The sequence below is a fragment of the Sorex fumeus genome, unplaced genomic scaffold (genome assembly GCF_029834395.1).
Source record: "Sorex fumeus unplaced genomic scaffold, SorFum_2.1 ptg000240l, whole genome shotgun sequence".
Classification (NCBI taxonomy): domain Eukaryota; kingdom Metazoa; phylum Chordata; class Mammalia; order Eulipotyphla; family Soricidae; genus Sorex; species Sorex fumeus.
This window is the reverse complement of record NW_026606297.1, coordinates 6,601,174-6,617,491: the sequence shown is the minus strand read 5'-3', so window position 1 is coordinate 6,617,491 and position 16,318 is coordinate 6,601,174. Positions and strand designations below refer to the sequence as shown.

General features: G+C 38.3%; 1 long non-coding RNA gene and 1 other non-coding gene across 2 annotated transcripts in view; both read left to right on the top strand.

The window, feature by feature from the left end:
* LOC130018151 (uncharacterized) overlaps positions 1-16,318 on the top strand; it is a 636,014-nt gene that overhangs the window by 552,611 nt on the left and 67,085 nt on the right. The window lies entirely within an intron of this gene.
* Positions 11,652-11,758, top strand: LOC130018197 (U6 spliceosomal RNA). The gene has a single exon (XR_008791501.1). It is a non-coding gene; the product is annotated as a U6 spliceosomal RNA (small nuclear RNA).

Sequence of the window (16,318 nt, the reverse complement as noted above, 5' to 3'; positions counted from 1 at the left end):
GACTTAGCAGATGGTGTTTAGGACCTGCTTCTGGCTCTGGACTCGGGGGTCACTCCTAGCAATGCTCAGGGGACCATATGTGATGTCAATAATCAAATTGGGATTGGCTAAATGCTAGGCAATTGCTTTAATCCCTATACTATTTCTCCAGCTCAAAGCAAGAGCTTTTTGAAAGTGCAGATGTGACCTAATTGAATTATACTGAATCGGTTCCTAAGGAGGTGGGTCAATGTTGCAGGCCATCTGTGTTTACAAATTAGTACTTACTGACATTAGACGTCTGTTCTTCCACAGAGACATAGGAAGTTAGAATCTCCATCTTTCTTACTATATTTCAAAGAAAATTAGTGCTAGTCTTTGTTTATTTTTGTTTGTTTGTTTTGTTTTGTTGTTTGCTTTTTGGGTCACACCTGGTGATGTACAGGGGTTACTCCTGGCTCTGCACTCAGGAATTATCCCTGGCGGTGCTCAGGGGACCATATGGGATGCTGGGAATAGAATGTGGATCGGTCGCGTGCAAGGTGAACACCCTACCTGCTGTGCTATCGCTCCACCCTCCTCCCCCCAGGGCTAGTCATTAAACAGACATGTCTGATTTGGAAAGTTGGCAAGAGTCTGAGAGATTGACATCAGAAAGGAGTAGAAACAGTATTTGCAAGGGCTAATTTTTTTTAAAGGAAATACTGTAAGAAAAGAGGTCAAGGGACCTATGGCAGGAGAAGATTATTTCAAGTTTCATCACACTGAAGAAGGTCTTAGGATAAGATCTCATATTTGTTATGTAGGTGACTAGCTTCAAGGACGGTTTACCGCCTAGTTCTCTCCTACCTTAACCTTCCCTTCATCTCTCTTATTCTCTAAATGAGAAATTATTACTTCTTTTCACCTTTGTCCTGCTTCTGCCGACTGCTGTAACTATACAGCATTCTTTAAAGTATTCTCATCACCTCAGAATTTATTCCTGCACTCTATGATTTCCCCTGAGAATATGAGAAGTCCCAAGGTTGGGAGATTGCTATATTCCTTTGGAAAACTTTTCGTTCTACCCCAATGATTATAAGCCTATCTTCTTTTTTGAATTGAGGATTTGTTCAGCGTATTATGAATTATGTGAAATTTTTCATTAATCCTTTCTGGGACTTGATAAGTACTCAAAATCTCAAGGCTCAGAGAAAATGTATCTCTTATTTGATTTTTCTTTTCTTTCTTTCTCTTTCTGGGACTTTTTTTCCCCACCTCCTTGTTATGTCTGCTGTGAGTCTAATATCATCAAATCTTTTCCTATTATGAATTATTCCTGCATGTATTTGTTTAATATCTGCTGTTTCTTTTCTTTGATTTTGCAGAAGAGCAATTCAGTTTCGGCTTGTGATTATCCTATATTTTTATTTCAAGATTAAGTTCAGAGTTTATTAAGACTAGACATTATATTTACAAGCTTGCTTCATTTTTTTTTCCTCGATAAAAATGGCAGCCCCCTCCTTGCCAGAAAGAATGTGGAAAACAACAATTTTCTATTGTAGCTCTCAGCCAGGTGCTCCAGAGACAGCAGAACCCAGCAAGTTTGCCCAAAGAACTAAACTTAAATAATAGTCTTTCACAGGTGGCAGTTTGCAACCCAACTGTCAGTAGAAATCACTAAATTTTCTTTCAAAACTCTATAAATATTCCTCTTTTGTCTCTGATAAAAGTATTTTTCTGGATCCTAGAATATCAAATTATTTCTAAGAAAATAATGATGAAATTATACATTTAGAAAAACTCTATATTCTGAGTTTTTGCCATCAGTAAAAGAAATTAGATTCTTACCCATACCCCTTTCCTTTCCAACTCTTTATGGAATACAGATGGCCGTGTTAAAATTGGAAATACTCTTTGGGGTGGTATTTGTAGCCTTTCTTTTATTAATATTGTTTTCAGAACTACACAAATAAATGAATAGAGGTCTGATAATTTTAAGACTGCTTAACATAACATTGCAGAGCTATTTCTAGTGTTAAAAGTTATAAAGAATCTTTATTTTAAGTCATGCAAATTGGAAGTCAGAACATGGTTATAACAACAAATGGCTTACTCTAACGTCTCCTCGAATATATTTCTCAGCATATTACTCCAAATTTATAAATTTTGTGCAAGAAAATTACTGTCTTTAATTTAAAGATATTTGTCTTTAATTGACTTTCTTTAACTCAAAAGTGGCATCTGTCAGTCTTAACTAGTATAAAAATATAGTGGGAAAATATACAGATATAGAGATGAAAATACATTTTCTTCAGATGAGGTGTGGTGATACTTTTTGTATCTACTAATTTATGTGTATATTAATGCAATCAACATTATCAAACTCTGTACATTTATATTCATATACAACTTAAGTAAATGAATCATGTTTGTCCATTACATTTTCCACTTGTCTAACAAAGAATTGACTCTTACTAATCTTCCTTACCCTCAGGTTAAGACGAATAAAATTCAGATAGGAAACACAAGATTCATGTTTGCAAGTGTTCTCAATGATCCAGATGATGAATTTGATCTCAATAATCAAATATTTTAGTCCTGGAATTCAAGGAGACTGCCTTGTTTTGCACTAAACTCTTAAATCATGTCTAAAAATACCCAGAGAATCATAATTAGTAGACTTTACAAAAGACTCCACTCATCATCCAGAATTCATTTAGTTGAATAGGCTTGATGCTTATGAACACTTAAATGTGTTAAACTACACAGAGCTTTTTTGCTATGAAATAGCTTTATCATAGAAAAGAAAACTGAGCATGCTTCTCTCGAAAGTAATTAATAATTATGATCTCGTACCAGGAGGTTTGCTCCATGGCTTGGAGACCAGCCACACATGTTAGGGAAAAAGACAGCTCAGATAGAGAAGAGAGCACCAAATAAAGGGTGTTGGGAGGATCCTCCCAGGATGGGAGAAGCATGCTGAAAGTAGACTATAGACCAAACATGATTGCCACCCATTGCCTCTTTTGCAAACCACGACACCCAATAGGAGAGAGAGAACAAAGGGGACTGCCCTGCCACAGAGGCAGAGTGGGATTGGGGGGATAGGGGGTGGGAGGGATACTGGGATCCATGGTGGTGGAAAATGGGCACTGGTGCAGGGATGAGTACTTGATTATTGTATAATTGAAACCCAAGCACAAAAATTTGTAAGTCTACAACTGTACCTCGTGGTGTTTCACTAATAAAAAAAGAAAAAATAAATAAAAATAAATAAATAAAAGTAACAGCGGGTAGGGCGTTCACCTTATACGCGGCCAACATGGCCGACCCAAGTTTGATTCCTCCGCCCCTCTCAGAGAGCCCGGCAAGCTACCGAGAGTATTCGATATGCCACAACAAAGTGTCCAATGGAGACGTTACTGGGCCCGCTCGAGCAAATCGACAATCAATGGGAGGGCCTTTAATAATTAAGATCTTGATAGCAGTCTTTCCAGAATATAAGCTATTTTCTCAAACCCAAATTAATATAATTTATTATCCTTTTTATTATTGATAATAAAATAATCAGGACCTCCAGAACCAGCTACGGCCATGCTGGGACCACTCTCCACACGTTCGGATGGGGCTCATGCATGAAAGAACTGGCAGAAAGAACTGGGTTGCCAGGCATGTGGGTCCCGGGGCTGAGGTCTCCAAGCCTACTCGGATTGGGACTGAGCCTTCTCCAACCAGATCCCCCATCTTCCAGGAGGTAGGCATCATACCCACCAGCTGCTGCCAGTGCCAGGTTGGTCTCATCAATGGCCAAGACGCACAGACTGTAAAATCCAGCTCCTGGAGGAGATCAGTGCAGTTTCCTGCCACCGCGCCTGGCTGTCCTCACCGGGGCCACTTGGAGGGGGTAGGGTTGAGTTTCTTTCCCCCCTCCACCCCAAGCAGAGCCCCAGCAACTGAGGACCTCCGGAACTAGCCCCGGCCATGCTGGGACCACTCTCCACACGTCTGGACGGGCCACAAATATGAAAGAACTGGCAGAGGAACCCAAGCATGCGGGTCCCGGGGCTGAGGTCTCCAAGCCTACTCAGAATGGTGCTGGGCCTTCTCCAACAGACTCCCCATCTTCCAGTAGATAGGCGTCATACCCACCAGCTGCTGCCAGTGCCAGGTTGGTCTCATCAACAGCCAAGACGCAGAGATTATAAAATCCAGCTCCTGGAAGCACGAGGCTGTACATCTTACTGTCTTATTTTTTCCTGTGGAGAAACTGGCAGGCTACCAAAATTATCCTGCCCGCACGGCAGAGTCTGGCAAACTTCACGTGTTGTACTCAATATGCCAAATAATAGTAACAGTTATGGGTCTCATTCTCCTAATCCTGAAAGAGCATTGAAATGGCTCTTTTAAAACATCAGAGCTAGGAAGAAGGAGACATTACTGGTGCCTGCTCTAGGAAATTGACGATCAACAGGATGCTTGTGATCTTGTGTGTGATCTTTATTATTGATATGTCATGTAATAATTATTAAATTTATGATCTTGCACAAATATGTGTTTGATAATACTATCTGTATTGTCAAAATTTAACTCCTTCGTGTGTTATTTGTGTTATTTTAGCAAAACTGGGACATAAACATTTAGTAGCGTATTATTAAATACTAATATTAAGCATCATTTTAGATATTTTGCTGAAACAGTATAATCACACTTAAAGAATATAAGGTCTATATATGTATATGTGTATACGCATATGTGTGAGTATCATGTGATGCAAAGACAAAATATGATACAATGTGTAAAAATAGAACCACTTGTTATTAAAAGTCGAACCCAATTTGGTCTTTCTCATGTGTACAGCTCCTTGTGCCCCTACTTCATTATTCTCTTCTGGCCAATCAGATTAATTTCTTTCTCCACTGCACAGAACTGAATTCAATGATCAACTCAGGAATCATATAAATCCTCTTCCATGGTTATGCTTCCACTGCTAAATTTTACCCAGAGTCTCAACTAGTTATCAAAACAGTTTGGAATCATTTTATCTTTTTTGTATCTGCTAAATCATTAGAGATTTTGTAATTCATTGGGACAAAGATTTAGTACAAATTACATTATTGTATACATTTTGATATTATCAGTCCCTAAGCCCCAAAATCATTTTTGTAAGGAAACATAATAACTCCATTATGGACAATATTAGATATTTTTATTTTTCCAGCAACCAAAGAGTCAAGTATGTGGTGACATGAAGTCAACCATCCGAGTTAACCCTTTCTGAAACTTAATGACACGTTGTTGTAAAAGCAAAAAAGAAAAGAATAATATGATTTACTTCAAAATGCTGAGTAGATAAACTCTATGAAAAGGTTTCTGCTATATTCATCATTCTTGACATTCTCATTCACATTTCCCTTATATTTTACAAAACATGGATATTACTTCTGTTCCTCACCTTGACCATTTGATATTATTTCAGATATGAAACCTGACTCGGCTTTTTTTTTTTTTAACTCAGTGTGTCTAGAGTTTCATTTTATAATTTTAGGTTTCTTTAGTAGAAATGTTGTAAGGTAAAGAATAGGCCCTCAACTTTAGGTGCCTGCTAAGATAGATTGCTTGTCTCAGCTGATATATATATTTTTCAAGCCAGTTGACTGTCTGATTAATTGAAAAGGGAAAATTATTGCAAAAATAGCTAGCATGCCATTTATTCTCTTTCTGTTTTGCATGACTTGCCTTTATGAGAATTGTATTTCTTAATTACATTTCTACCTGCATTGTCTTTTTTGGTTCTGCAGAAATCAGAAACCAACTGTCACTGTCACTGTCCTCCTGTTGTTCATCGATTTGCTCGAGCGGGCCCAGTAACGTCTCCATTGTGAGACTTGTTGTTAGTGTGTTTGGCATATCGAATACGTCACGGGTAGCTCGTCAGGCTTTGCCGTGCAGGCGGGATACTCTCGGTAGTTTGCCGGGCTCTCTGAGAGGGGCAGAACCAACATATAAGATAAAAATATTTAGTAGCAGAGGGTAAAAGAAAAAGTGGCTGCATGTATGATAAATCAAACTAAGGATATTTAGTTAATTTAGTATAAGACTGATATTAAATTTCTGTGATAAATTATAAATAAAAAGGTACAGGTATATAGATGAAAAATATGAATTTAGCCCATACATATCTACCCCTGTATGTTGATGTTCTCACAAGCAGAATTTTCACCAAAATTTCAAACTTCATTTTTGCAGTCATGAAGGGAGATTTGGGCAGAAGAGATATCTCAATAGGTTGACGTTCAACCTTTGCGCTGTTCCAGGATTAAACTCTCAGCACCGCTTGATTCTTAGAACACAGCCAGAAGCAATTCTCGGAGCACCATTGGGTTGAAGCCCCATCACGATCATCCTGTTGTTCATCGATTGCCTCGAGCAGGCACCAGTAACGTCTCCTTCTTCCTAGCCCTGAGATTTTAAAAGAGCCATTTCAATGTTCTTTCAGCGTTAGGAGAATGAGACCCATAATTGTTACTGGTGTTTGGCATATTTAGTACAACACGGAAAGTTTGCCAGACTCTGCCGTGTGGGCAGGATACTTTTGTTAGCCTGCAAGGTTCTCCAAAGGAAAAATAAGATAATAAGATGCTGCACGGCCGCAAATGCGGCCGCGCACTTCTGGGAGCTGGGTTTTATGGTCTCTGCATCTTGGCCGTTGATGGGACAAACCTGGTGCTGGCGGCAGCTGGTGGGTGTGATGCCTACCTACTGGAAGATGGGGTGGAGAAGACCCAGTCTCAATCCGAGCAGACTTGGAGACCCGCATGCCTGGGTTCCTCTGCCAGTTCTTTCATGCATGATGCCCATCAGGACATGTGGAGAGTGGTCCCAGCATTGCTGTGGCTGGCTCCGGAGCTAGTCAGCTGCTGAGGCTCTGCTGGGGGGTGGGGGGGAAGGGAAACTAAACCCGCCGCCCTCCAAGGGGCCCTGGTGAGGACAGCCAGGCGCGGGGGCAGAAGCCCCTCAAAAAGTAAAATTTAATAACTAATCAATGAAGAGTCTGATGGTCTCTTAATATCCTTTCCATGGTTATATCAAATAGTGAAGAAAAAAATTAAGGAATAGGACATGTTTTACAACTGCAAATTAACTGTATAATGTATAAAGATTAAGATGTTAAAAAATTTATTTTCCCTCTAATATATTTTCATATCTTTAATAATTCCCTGTTATTTATTTTCTTAAAAGCCATGTAGTGGGAATACTTAAGTGAAGAATAAAGTTATAAAGAGTTTGTTTTTTTCATTTTCATATTCTAATATAGTGATTGATTCTAGTATTTTTCACGAAGACATGTGCCACAGTTAATAAGGAATTAAAGTTAATTAAAATGTAATAAGATATTGTGGAATTGCTTTTTTAAACTATCAATAGCATAGACATTCATATATTGAAATTTTGAGATTGAGATGGGAACAAAGCACATATTATTTAAGTGTATTTTTAATTATTTTGCAAATCGTAGAAAAACCTCTTTCTATATTATTACTTGAATGTTTTTTAGAACTGTAATTTAAATGTTCAATTGACAAAATAATGGGTGTAATAATTTAAATGCATGTTTTTTCCCCTTATCCAAGTAGAGGAACATCAATCCACTCATACATTATTAATCTTCACTGAAAATAAGGGAAGCAGTGGAGAATTTTTTGTTCAGTGATATTTATGCTGGACTGATAATTGAACACTGATCACAGAACAACTGTGTGCATCAAATACTATCATTGGAATTAGGGGGTGTTTCTATCCAAGTATATCTTATATGAGCAGGTGTCCTCCATAATATTTTAAATGCAGCACACGTAGAAAGTGTCACAAAAGGTGGGATATTACCAAGGTTGGCCATTCATATTTAGCTGTGCATTTATTTAGGCAAGAATTATTTTTGACCCATATGTCTCATATCCAATACAGTCCTGCAAAGCTTACAGTTATGCAGGGGAGACATTGTGGGTTGTCTTCTTGCAATTAATACTTTGTTTAAAAGTTTGACTCAACTATGTAAGCCAATGGAAAGTCATGACAATAGGCACAAGTATAGATTGCTCCTTCACACCAGTCAAGCTCGGCAGGACGTTCATTTATTATGCCTCTATTACAAATATAATATCTTAGGAAAGTTATATATCATCATAACAATAGTAGCAAAGCTATGTATTAAAGTTAAACTACTTAGGCATAGAGTTTGCATATTTTTAGCATTCCTCTATTCCATACAACATTAATATTATTTAGAAAATAATTGCTTAGTAATTTTTCTTTAGCTTTCTAATAATATCACATTTTCATAACTTCTCATTCATGATCATTTAAATTACTGTATGAATTATATGTAATAAGATGCAATGTATTTTGTATCTACTTGTCTAACAATGAATGTATAATCAAAATTATGTTCTTTAGGAATTAATGAGATGTAGAGAACATAGTATTTTTCCTATTTCTGATTTGGAATGGATCACACTCCAAATGTAAGCAATCTATTTAAAAGACTGTTGTTTATAACCAAAATATAATGGAATAAATTATAGTTATTTACAATACAAATTGGGCTGGAGCGATAGCACGGTGGGTAGGGCATTTGCCTTGCATGCAGACAACCCGGGTTCAGTTCCTTCGTCCCTCTCAGAGAGTCTGGCAAGCTACTAGGAGTATTTAGACTGCACGGAAAGCCTGGCAAGCTACCCTTGATGTATTCCATATGCCAAAAAAACAGTAACAACAAGTCTCACAATGGAGGCATTTGAACAACAAGAGTACAGCGCTACAGTTTGCTACCATACAAATTGCATATACTCTTCCATTTGGCTTTAGGAAACTGATAGTAAAAAGAACAAGAGTTATTAAAAATGTTAAGTACAATTTTATAATGTAGATTACAAACAGCTTAACACAGCATAATTAACATTAACTTCCAAGATGAAATCTATACAAAATCATGTGTGAGGTTCACTGCTTATAAAAATGCTAGTATAATTTAAGCCACTTATTCTTTCTTTCATTTCTTTAGTTTTTTAGTGGTGGGGGGCACACCAAGTGGTTTTCAGGATTTATTCCTGGTTCTGCATTCGGGAATAATTCCTGGCAGGCTTGGAGGACAAAAGAGGATGTAGGGATCAAACTAAGGTTGGCTGTCTATAAGGCAAGCACCCTTCCTACTATATAGTCTCACCAGCCCCTCTCTTATTTTTCCAGTGGGGTCCCAGTCAGCTCACACAGTATTGAGAGGATGGTCCTTGCTGTGCTTGAGGGAACTATGAAGTCCAGGGGATCGAATCCAGGTGTTTGCTCATGCAAAGCATGTACTCTAGCTCACTGGTATATATGTTGGCATTATTATTTAATTTAAATCAATTTTCAAACCCTTTCCAGGTTTTAGTGTGGAGAAATTTCTTTTTTCTGTTTGTTTGTTTGTTTGTTTATTTGGGGGCCAAACCCAGTGGAGCTCAGGGCTTACTCCTGACTGTCAGCCCAGGGTTCCTTCCTGCTAATGCTTGAAGGGCCGTAATGTGTGTCTGAGATAAAAATGGGTTAGCTGGGGTTGGAGCAATAGCACACCGAGTAGGGCATTTGTCTTCACACCGTTGACCCGGATTCGATTCCCAGCATTCCATATAGTCCTCGGAGTACCTCCAGGAGTAATTGCTGACTAAATGAGCCAGGAGTAACCCCTGTGCACCGCTGGGTGTGACCCAAAAATAAAAAAATTAAAAAAAACAGATTAGCCATTTGTAAGTTAAGCGTGCTGGCTGCTATAGTATCCCTCCAGCCTGCAGTGCCAAAATTTCTAAAAGTAATAAAAACATTAAACATTGATGTTTAAGAACCGGAAAATATATAGACTGAAAATATGTAAATATTCTAAGTATAAATATAATATAGACATATTTGTTTTTATAAATGGCATCCATCCATATGTGTGATTACTTTGCAGCTATTTTACAAGCATATTAAAACTTAAAAGTAGATAATATTTAGATATAAGTGTCTTTAGCTTCTGCTCTTTAGAACCCTTACTTATGAACTCAAAGACCTTGCAGACTCTTTCACGAAAATTTGAATTATATCTGTACACTTATTCTGCTAAAATTTTAGCTTTGTCCAGTCTCTTTAAATAATGATTCCTACAGTGCCTCATCCCTCTGCCTTATGGAAAGCTCTTCTAACAAGCACATAAAAATAAACACCTACAGGGAGGAATATTGAGATAAATAATCCATCCGAAATTGCATGTGTTAATATCAAAACCGGAGAGAATCAAGGTATCATCAAGTAATGGTTCGTGCATGTATTTTACTTTAAAAAGCAAATATTCTTAAAAATATTTTTTTCAGAAAACATAAATTTATTATTTGAAGTGCCAAAAAGTGACTGAGAATGTTATGGCTAGAAAGGTTTCTAAAAGGCTCTACACTATCCCACTCCATTTTACATGAGTCTGGTGATTCACAACTTGTCATTTGTGTAACTCAGCATTTTCCAAGGAAGGAGAATCACATACTCATTTGAACACTGTCTACTTTGTCTCATTTATTTGATTCATCTTCCCTCCCTTCTGGCTGACACAGGTTCAGTAGTGAGACCAGGTGGTAGAGCCAACAAATTTCGAATAGAAGGTAAAGTGTTGGCAAAATAAAAAAGCCTTAAGCCGTAAATGTCATACCAGCATTTTCACTGTCCTCATTACTTCGCTGGAGTCAATTAAATTAAAAAATGTATATCTTGTTGTGTGTGTTACTAATATCTGTGGTCATCTATTTTATCATTAGGTAGAATGGCAGCTTTCAGTAAGAAATATTCTACTGTTTCATATTTTTTTATGTTGTGAGAAGTAGTTTAATAGAATTTCTTTTGTCTAAAATTTTGTGTTAAAGTTCTCACATACCAATGATTAGAAGATGCATCAGAAGAATCGTTAGAATCATTAGAAGTTAGAGATTTGATCTCTGTTTCTTCAAGATCATTTCCTCCATTTTAGTAACCAACAAACCCAGTATGCTATTTGTTAATGTTCAAGTAAGGGAAGTTGTTTGTTGTTTTCATATATATATGTATGTATATATATATATATATATATATATATATATATATATATCTGTCACTGTCACTGTCACTGTTACTGTCATCCTGTTGTTCATTGATTTGCTTGAGCGCGCGCCAGTCACGTCTCCATTTGTCCCTGTTGCATGCTATTGTAGCCCGATGGCATATTGGTGGCTCTTTCAAGGTCAGGGGAATGAGACCTGTTATTGTTACTGTTTTTGGCATAACAAATATGGTCTGCCGTAAGGGCGGGATACTCTTGGTAGCTTGCCAGGCCCTCAGAGAGGGACGGAGGCTTTTGGGGCTGTCTCAAAAGACATCACGATCACGATCACGACCATCTGTTGTTCGTCAATTGCCTCGAGCAGGCCCCAGTAACGTCTCCTTCATCCTAGCCCAGATATTTTTTTTTTAAAAGTGCCATATTCAAGGCTCTTTCAGGGTTAGGAGAATGAGACCTATCATTGTTACTGGTATTTGGCATATTGGGTACGCCACGGGGAGTTTGCGAGACTCTGCTGCGTGGGCAGCTTACAATCAATAGCCTGCCAGTTTGTCCAAAGTAGGACTCAGATAATAAGATGTCATAATAAGATGTGCTCTCCTCGGCAGCATATATACTAAAATTGGAACGATACAGAGAAGATTAACATGGCCCCTGCGCAAGGATGATGCAAAAGACATATATATATATATGTATATATATAGAGAGAGAGAGAAATAGATAGATATAGATATAGATATGGATATAGATATATATGGTAAGAAACTTCTTTGAGTTTTTATTAAAATAGCTGTTAGTCATGGAAATATGGAAATTACTGACCATAGCAAAATGGTACCAGGTGTGCGAGAAAATAAAATCTACATGCAGTGACCTGTCCCAGCCCAACCCATGATCCCTAGATATACTTACTGATGCACAAGATCTACCAAACAGGCTGGCATATTCATGGTCCAACTTTACTCAACAAGAATAGGTTGGATTAGGTTCTAGGAATTGAACTACCAACAAAACATTTGGTGACATTCGAGTCAGTTTTGTTTAGAGAGCCAATATGCCGGCAAGTGTGAGTATAAGTGATAAAGAAATACAGGTTATTGTTATAGAGAAACCAACCACCTTTGGAAGAGCAGTATTGCAGTCTGATCTGTGGTGCACTGTATTGCCAGTTGATTGTTGACTGTAATCTGGAAATTTCAAAGCATATTGTCCAGGTGGTTGGTATTATTGTTTGGCTTTATCAGATACTATTGGTATTGCGCATCAGTGAGTATAAAAACCTTTTTTTTTTTTCATTGAGAATGGTGAACATCAAGTTCTTAATTTAAAATTCTGGTCATCTATTTAGCTTTCCAATTTTGGAAAGTGATTTTATCATTGCCTGTATTTTCTCATCTGCAAAATGCGAATGCCATGTGTATACCCAAACTATAGATTATCATGAGATTAAAATAATCTTTGAAACTACTGGACAGGCCCTGGTCTCGGGGCTGTAAAATTCCCCTGCCCAGTCGGGGGATTATACATGAAAGGATGTCCTTGGGCACTCTGGGTGGCTCACTCTTGCCATCTGCATTCAGTTCTCTTGAGTCACTTCTCCACCTCGGACGGCTGTTGCTTTGGACAGACGATGGAAGAAACAAGGACCAAGCTGGTTGATGATTAGTTGCCATTTATTCAATCTCTCATCTCTCCCATCTCTCTCCATCCTCCTCTCTGTACATGATTTGTCTAACCACGCAATTCTTTCTTCCCGCTGTATCAGTCTCCTCTATCTCTCTCTGCTGTCTCTCTTAACTATCTCTCCTTCTGACTCTGTCTCTGCGTCTCTCCGTTTCTGGCTCTGACTCTTTCCTGAGTCTCTTTTCTGCTTCCACCGACTGGATCTGGATTCCCTTCCAATCTTACTCACCACTAATTCTCACTCTCTCTTGATTCTCCCGATCTTACAGGCTTAGTTTATATAGCAATCATGTAGGCTGGGGATATAAAGGTGGGGCTCTCGTTAGGATGGGGGAGGGAATGGCCAGCTCCACCCCCATCCTATGAGGCCCCGCATGTCTCATCACTGAAGGCCCAAACCTGACAGCCCAATGGCCTCTGGAGGATGGTGACCACTGAGCCTCCTAGGGGAGCAGTTGGAGGGACAACACCCCTTTTCCCAGTGACAGTAACCTACTACGAGGTCCGGACCCATTTCTGCCAAAAGGCACTGGGCTTCGAGACTTGTTTCTGAGTCTCTGGGATCATGGCTGTTAAGCAGCTTTATTAGGAGGCAGAGAGGCCATTCATGACTCAAGGTCTCGTTGGGGTGGGGAGGAAAGGGCTGGCTCCACCCCCTCCCGTGAGGCCCCACGTTTCTCGTCACTGAGGGTGCCTGAGTCCCACCCATGAACAGCCTCTCTGACTCCTGATCAAGCTGCTTAATGGCCATGATCCAAGAGACTCAGGAACAAATCTTGGAACCCAGCAGGTTTTGGCAGAAATCCCTCCAGATTTAAGTGTCCAAATTTCGGAATTTCAAAATTGCGTGGCCACTACTGCATCCACGTGACATCATCATATGTTATTCATAACCAGCAATAGAAAACAAATTGTCTACGGTTGCCTTTTCAGCAGATCTGAGTGTTGGGGTAAAATTCCAAATAATAATGGAAGGTCTGGTGTCGAAATATTGAATGCAATCAAAGTAGAGAGAGAGTAATGTGGAAATCATCTGCCCCACAGGTAGGGGGAGGGTGTGGGATGGGGGCATACTGGGAATTTTGGTGGTGGAGAATGGGCACTGTTGAAGGGATGGGTGTTTCATTGTATGACCGAGACTTAAACCCAAAAGCTTTGTAACTGTTCTCATGGTGATTCAATAAATAAAATTATAAAAAAAAATTTAAAAAAAAGTGAGGTGGCGTTCATGCCCAATTCAATCAGCTAATCAGTGGCTGAATAAATAGCAGTATTCCTACATTAAAAAAATGCTGGGGCTGAACATTAACAAATCAATGAAGAGAACTAAGGACAAAATTTCATCTAAGGAAATTACTTCAGATTACTTGGAGAACTGCTCAAGGGTGGGATTCCATCCAGGGTGTGTCACTTACTTCTTTCTTCAGCTAAATAGTTGTAGTAAATTTACTTCTAATATTTCTAGCAATGTCATTCTGCATGAGCACACTAAGAGGTATATCAAACTTAAAGTTGGTTCTTCCTGAGGACATCTTACAGTCTTCAGGCAAGGTTAGTCTTCTTAACCCCAGTACGGTCCTTATCCAGTTACCTCTTTTGGGTCATGACTGAACGTGCTCTCAATAATTTAAGCATTATGTATTAAGTATTATGTATTAAGCCATAATATTAAGTATTATGGCTCTTGGCCTGGTCCATTTTTATGTCAGGGTGGCTCATAGCTTGCCCTGGATCCATCCAGTCCCTGGTCAGGATCCTGCTTTTGTGGTGCTGGGAACTAAGGGCAACTGAGTCAAGAAAGCAGATGTCCAGGAGTGAATATTATTCGGACTCAATTAACTCCCAAGTTACAAAAGCGTAATAGTAACTCTTTTTCTGTGTCCATACAAAAAAGGATATCGCTTTAAGGTAAACTGTGCAAAAAACATAACTTACAATACAAGTTCAGTGTCTTTAGAAGGATCTGATCTTATAAATTAACAGAATCTGATTAGGGAAAAATGTGGTTAACTGATCGGGAAGGAGAGCACAAAGAAGAGTTTATAGATAAACTAAGGAATGGGAGTGACTCGGGAGCACTGTCCTGGGTGTAACCCGATAAACCTAAGTTCCTTGGGCTAGGCTAAAAGGATAAACCCAAGGTTATCCTACACAGGATTATGATTATTTTTATTTTCTCTCATATAGCCTGTTTAACACAACTGACCACTAGCTGAAAGAATTGCTACAGTTCTTCATGGCAAGAGAATGACTATCATTTTCCATTCCCTACAGAGGTCCATTTCAAATCATAAAACTTTGATCAAGCATATTAATTGTAACAGTTGTACTGTAGTTTCTATACCCATCCCTTATTAAATAAAACAGTATTTTATTTGTTATGTATATAACCTGATCCTTATCTTTGTGGACCATTTGGGCTCACTCTTCATTGTTCAGGAACTATACTAGGGATTGAATCCAGGATACATGGATGCAAAAAAAACCACATTCCAACCCACCCAATATTGCTTCTTTATACATCTACTAATTCACATAGGCTTTTGTGTATCGATTGCACTTACAGAACATGCTGCACTAAATGTGATATACAGATGGGCAAGGATATATATATATATAAACTTAAAAAGTCGCACTGTAGCACTCTCCTCATGTTTTTCATTGATTTGCTTGAGTGGGCACCAGTAAAGTCTCCATTGTGAGACTTGTTGTTACCGTTTTTGGCATGTCAAATACATCACAGGGGGCTTGCCAGACTTTGCCGTGTAGACCAGATACTCTCGGCAGTTTTCCCGGCTCTCCGAGGCGGGTAGAGAAATCTAACCCAGGTCAGCCACATGCAAGGCAAACACTCTACTCCTGTGCTATCTCTTCAGTGATATACTTACAAAGTACATCACTTACTTACTTCTATATACTTACAAAGTATATAATGTAAAAGTAGTAAAGTCAAAGACATAATATTTTTTATGTTTAATATACTGGTTTGCCATAAAATACCTCCACTGAAATTTTTAATATTCTAAGTACAATGTCTAAAACAAAAAGTTTTCGAGTTTAGTCATATAAAGCAAATCATCAATATCCAGTTGATTAAAAATAAGATTACTTGTTTTTTTAAACTCAAAAGCAGGTCTTGAATCTAATACTGTTTTATTTATTAATGGAAATAACATAGCCAGAAAGGTGATACAGTGGGTTTTGCTCTTGTCTTGCATGTAGCCTACCCAGGTTTAATCCCCAGCATTCCATAGGGTACACTGAGAATTGCCAGTTATTCCTCAGGACAGAGTTAGAAGTAAGTTCTGACCATTTCAAGGTCTAGGCCTTGAACACACAAAGGGAAGAAAAGCAAATAAAGAAGTATAATAAAAAAATATTTGTATGATGCATATAGTACAAAAAAGTGAAAATAATTTGAATTTTAAAACATTTTCAAAACTTGCATCAGGCATAAAAGACACCTGAAGCCAATTGATAACACTCTCTATATTTAAATTAACAATAATACAAAAATATGAATGAAATGGTAAGAGGCCTTCTTATGCTAAAGTTAATGATAAAGTGTCAGGTTGT